The sequence below is a fragment of the Symphalangus syndactylus genome, chromosome 5 (genome assembly GCF_028878055.3).
Source record: "Symphalangus syndactylus isolate Jambi chromosome 5, NHGRI_mSymSyn1-v2.1_pri, whole genome shotgun sequence".
NCBI classification, from domain to species: domain Eukaryota; kingdom Metazoa; phylum Chordata; class Mammalia; order Primates; family Hylobatidae; genus Symphalangus; species Symphalangus syndactylus.
In genome coordinates this window covers 44146533-44152552 of record NC_072427.2, presented here as the reverse complement: position 1 = coordinate 44152552, position 6020 = coordinate 44146533, and the positions used below count along the sequence as shown (strand labels likewise).

Genomic DNA, 6020 nt, shown 5'->3' with positions numbered 1-6020 from the left:
GGAGAATAAACTAATTTCATGCAAATATATTTTAGACTTATGCTTTTTACATTGAATTTTCATTATGAATGTGATTAATGTATAATTCACAATCATGAATTAAGCTGCCACCGAGGCAGACCCAACAATATTAAATTACAATGTCAACAGTATTGTGGAAATGCTCTGCTTTCCAAATACCTGAGTAAACTCAGCCCTAAGACAGCCACAGGTGTTTGAGCACTCAGTATGACCTCAGCCACTGTGTCAGGCACCTTGGGGATATTGACAAGCAGCATGTGGCATGATGTTGAAGAAAGAGTGATGACAAGGAATAGGAGACATGAGTTCTCATTCTGACTTTGTGCTCCATGAGTAAATCACTTCCTCTTTGGGTCTTAATTTCCTCTTTCGGAAAATGAGAAGACTAGCATAGATCCACCATAGCCGGTAGGTTTTATCTCAGGTATAATACCACTGAACTTATAGTGGCTGCCTGGAGTGCTATGATGGAAATAATCCTAAGGCAATGTGTGGACTTAGGAAGACAACACTCTTCAATAACATAGCTACGTCTCTTTAGGTTCACAATGGAGCAGGAGTACGTGTGCTATTACTTATTGACCTTGGTCTCATGAGCTCTGCAGCTCTGATATTTATTGATGTTAACAAAGACAAAATTCTTGCCTAAAGTAAGCTAAAATCTGGGTTGGGAGATAAGATCAACAACCACAAATTACAGTGAATAATCAAGATAGAATAGTGTAAGGGCTAATTTTTTCAGTAAATATGATAAATATCAAAACCCAGAAAAAAAGAAGATCAATAAAGACTTGAGTAGTTAAGGATACTTTCTTGGAGGAAAAAAACACTTCAGCTGAGAATTAAAGACCAGGGCATGATAATAATATAAGCACTAAAACAATACTAAATACTAAAAAGATAATATAAATATTCATAATTATATAGTGCTTTAGAGTTTACACACCATTTTGGCATATTGTCAAATTTTAAGAGGATTTCAAATGTGTTTTACGCTTTCAGAATGTTTTATAATTTACAGTGTTCACAATCATTATAATATTTAATCTCAGAATAATCTGAGAGGTAGGCAGCATTAGCCCTATCTGATGAATGAGGAGTTTAGTAAAGTTAAGTGATTTATTCAAGAAATGTCACAAAGTTAATAAGGGGCATAGTTTGAAAAAGATCTAGTGTCCAAACCTAGACTAAGGTAGGTCTATCAGTCAGGGTTGAACACAAAAACAAAGTAAGTGTTCAGTAATCTAGAAAGACTGATTGTTATATAACCATGGTAACAAGAAGTCACCAAAACTGATTTTAAACCTGTTCTATTGATCAACAACTTGTCTCAGTGACTGCTTTTGCAAGCCAACCAGTCAGTGTCAATCCTCACTTCTACAAGTCAACCAGGCAGGATGGACTCATTTCAATAAACATGCCTCTGAGTGCCAATCAACAAGTCTCAGAGAGTGCTTCTACAGATATTAACACACTTATGTCTCTAAATGTCCTCCTATCCCTGAAACCCATGCTTCCCCAGAGCCTTATTTAATAATACTAACAGAAAGTTCTGCTCAGAGAGAATGTGCCTAACAAAGCTCTCCCTTTCAATAATAAGCAATAAATTTACTTCCCACTCACCCCAGATATTGAGTGTTGGTCTCATCACCCTTTGACAAGGTCGAGTCATGAAAACAGAAACCACTCTGGGTATTTCAAACAAAGTTAATAGAATGAATTGCTTACACTGGGTTGGAAGGACTGTGACAGCACAAAAGGGACAGTGAGGTAACCCAGAGATTAATAGCTCTAGGTGAGCAAAAAGCTTATAAACTATTGGTGAAATGAAAATGTCTACTCAACTCATGACAAGCCTTCTTCCAGGCACTGCTATACAACAAGGAACAAGATAAATGAGGTCCTGGCTCTCACGGGGTCCACATTCTAGGTGGGGTTAAAGATAGACAGTCTAGACCAGGCATGGTGACTCACGCCTGTAATCCCAGCACTGTGGGAGGCCAAAGCAGGCGGATCACCTGAAGTCAGGAGTTTGAGACCAGCCTGGCCAACATGGTGAAACCCCATCTCTACTAAAAATACAAAAATTTGCTGGGCACGGTGGCGCATGCCTGTAATCCCAGCTACTCAGGCGGCTGAGGCAATAGAATCCTTGAATCTGGGAGGCAGAGGTTGCAGTGAGCCAAGATCGTGCGGTTGCACTCCAGCCTGGGTGACAAGAGTGAAACTGTATCTCAAAAAAAAAAAAAAAAAAAAAAGATGAACGGTCTAAAACATTAGACGAACAAGGTAAATTCACATGCAGTCACATGACGATAATACAAGAGAGTAAGATGATGGAGACTGGGGATCAGGCAAGGCCTGTCTCAGCAAATGGAGCTTATGCTAGGCAGCTCAGGGCCACCCTGCCAGGCCTGGGGCCAGAGCATCTGGGCAGAGGAAACTGTTGCTATGAATACCCTGACCACTGGTACCAGAAAAGGTTTTGTGCTCTTCCCTGTCACCAGTCCTTCTGTGTCAAACTGTTCCTTCCTAAACACCAATCTCACTGAAATAAACATTAGCTACATCTTTTCTTTTTTCTTCAAATACTGGGTTTATTCCACATGTTATTTTGTCTTCTCACCATTTCCGTGTCTGACCATCGCTACTACTATGTCCCATAGTGACATTTCACACATACTTAAAGCCAAGCAAAGGGCAGAGTTCTATCTTTAAATACTAAACAGGCATTTCAGACAACACATTCTTGGCAATGGAGTCCAGACATTTCTCAAACATGGTAGAGAAAGTTCTCACTCTGCATTATAAAAAGGACAGCCAGATATCAACTGTTACACAAATGAAGTAAGATGAAAAATTTTAACAACGTGTTTAAACTATTCTTAAAGAGGCTTCCTCCACTGCCAGAGATCTCGAATAGCCTCCTAATCAGTCACCCGGAAGCAATTCTTCACAAAATTGATGAAGTTGGCCTCCACTTTGGGATGAAAACCACCTTTATCTATTCTTGCTTGCATTTTTGCTTTAATGTCTTCTACAGAGCTAGGTCCTTTTGGTGTTTTAAAAGTTTTTTCTCATGCTTTGAAGGATTCTTGACCTTTTAATCTTGTGTTGATGGTTTTGAGTCTTTTCCATTCTGGTTTTGTTGTTTTGCATTTTGGGTTGAAATACCTCCTGTAGATTTCTTCATTGAAGATTTTTCTTCAGTTTCCTCTTCAGCAAAATCATCCTCATTATCACCTTCTTCATCATCATCATCCTTTGTCAGCAGCACGTTTTACTTTTCTCTGTGGAAGCTTGCTACCACCTGCAGGGGCAGATCGATTTCCAGATATACTTAAGAGTTTCCCATCCTCATCCTCTTTGCCTTCTGACTCTGCAGCTTCCTGCACAGCTACTAGGTGTTGTCCACTCATATGCACTGGCCCTGAAACATATTTCAATGGTAAGACCATGGGTGGTGTTATTTCAAAGCCCCCAAGGGAAACTGTTGGCTATACAGATGTTTTCAAAGTTGCCAGTGTTACCTTCATTGGACTGCCTTCATTATTCATTATCTCTGCTTCAACAACGTCCAATTCATCCTTTGCAGCAGCCCCTAAACTGGTGGTTCTTAAAGATAACTGGCGCTCATTTGTATCATTATCCACCTTAAAGTGACAACCTTTGTCACCTTTAGTTCACAACTGAAAAGATAGTTCTGGGCCTTAGGAGGCTTAAGTACATGGCCATCAAATCTTCCATAGGGTGGTGGCACACACTTAGATGGGAGAGGAGGTGGGTGGTGATAAAGGATTACTGGTCCAGAGAACAGCTGCACAGGATGGAATCACACCGGTTTCTTTTTCTTTCTTATTTAAATCTGGAAACTGGACAAAGTCCATAAAGTGTATCTGTGACTCTGGCTGGAAGATTGGCCAACTGTTTCCCCCATAATATACCATAAAGGGGAAAAGAAAAGGGGAAAAAAATACCTGCTGGGGAGTAAAATACAGAACAGATGGTGATGTTTACCCCTTCATTCACCTTTGCATATGTGAGAAATGCTTGCGAAACTTCTAGGAACTGGGTGTTGCCAGAAGGAAAAAAACACATAAAAGCTAATTACTAGTAATAACAGCATCAATAAACCTAATCACACCTGGGGTGGTTGAGCTGGAAATAGAAAACCCAGCTTATCACATTCTTACAAGCCTGTCACTTGTGGTAATCAGAGCTTAAAAAGGAAGAGGGGCTTTTCAGGGTACTGTCCTGTTATTAGTTCTTAGCAGTGATGGTCTTGTTTAGGCTAATTGTGAAATACTGCTTCTTTAAAAGCAGATGTAAAGCTTTATGGCAGGAAAAGAGAAAGACATTTAAGTAGGGAGGGTGAGTGTGAAACAGACTGAAGAAGGCTGAGCATAATCAGGCGAGATAGGTTATCTTTCAGTTCTGCTTTAACCAGATGTGTGAATCCTCTGGGCCCAGACTCTCTCCATCTGTGGAAAGGGAGGTATCGGGCAAAATTCACCCCCGATATTTCATGTAGGTTCTTTTCTACTTTACCTGTCAGCCGGTCTGAGAAATAAAGGGACAGAGTACAAAAGAGAGAAATTTTAAAGCCGGGTGTCTGGGGGAGACATCACATGTCGGCAGGTTCCGTGATGCCCTCTGAGCCATAAAATCAGCAAGTTTTTATTAGCGATTTTCAAAAGGGGAGGGAGTGTACGAACAGGGTGTGGGCCACAGAGATCACATGCTTCACAAGGTAATAAGATATCACAAGGTAAATGGAGGCAGGGCAAGATCACAGGACGACAGGACCGGGGTGAAATTAAAATTGCTAATGAAGTTACGGGCATGCATTGTCATTGATAACATCTTATCAGGAGACAGGGTTTTAGAGCAGACAACCAGTCTGACCAAAATTTATTAGGTGGGAATTTCCTCGTCCTAATAAGCCCGGGAGTGCTACGGGAGACTGGGGCTTATTTCATCCCTACAGCTGTAACCATAAAAGACAGCCGCCCCCAAAGGGGCCATTTCAGAGGCCTACCCTCAGGGACACATTCTCTTTCTCAGGGATGTTCCTTACTGAGAAAAAGAATTCAGCGATATTTCTCCCATTTGCTTTTGAAAGAAGAAAAATATGACTCTGTTCTGCCCGGCTCACTGGCAGTCAGAGTTTAAGGTTATCTCTCTTGTTCCCTGAACATTGCTGTTATCCTGTTCTTTTTTCAAGATGCCCAGATTTCATATTGTTCAAACACACATGCTCTACAATTTGTGCAGTTAACGCAATCATCACAGGGTCCTGAGGCGACATACATCCTACCCAGCTTACGAAGTTGATGGGATTAAGAGATTAAAGTAAAGACAGGCATAGGAAATCACAAGGGTATTGATTGGGGAAGCGATAAGGGTCTATGAAATCTTCACAATTTATGTTTAGAGATTGCAGTAAAGACAGGCATAAGAAATTATAAAAGTATTAATTTGGGGAACTAACAAATGTCTATGAAATCTTCACAATTTATGTTCTTCTGACATGTCTTCAGCCAGTCCCTCCGTTCCGGGTCCCTGACTTCCACAACAGGAGGATTGGACCAGAGTGGTGGTTTATAGTGATTTTCAATTTGTTGCTGAATCTTTTCTTTAAGTGGTATCTTATACAGAAACCCTACATCAAAGGTAATTTTATTTTTTTAAAGGTGGTGTCTTGCAATATTGTCCAGGCTAGAGTGCATTATCTGTTCACTGGCCTGATCATAGCTCACTGCAGCCTCGAACTTCCTGAGTTCAAGCAACCTTCCTGCCTCAGGTCTCCTGAGTAGCTGGGATTACACATGAGTGTCACTGCACCACACAATAATCTTAAAGATGAAGTTGCTCTGATTAATGATGGGGTGGCAGACCCAGAAACCTATTTACTCATTCACAGATACGCCAAGACAGCAAATTTTTTTTTGAAATTTTTTTTAGTATTTTTACTGCCTGGGAAACATGGTGGGAGGGCA

At 40.7% G+C, this 6020-nt stretch overlaps 1 pseudogene; it reads right to left on the bottom strand.

The window, feature by feature from the left end:
• Window positions 1–2906: 2906 nt before the first annotated feature.
• On the bottom strand, window positions 2907–3768 carry LOC129482433 (nucleophosmin-like; annotated as a pseudogene).
• Window positions 3769–6020: the final 2252 nt, after the last annotated feature.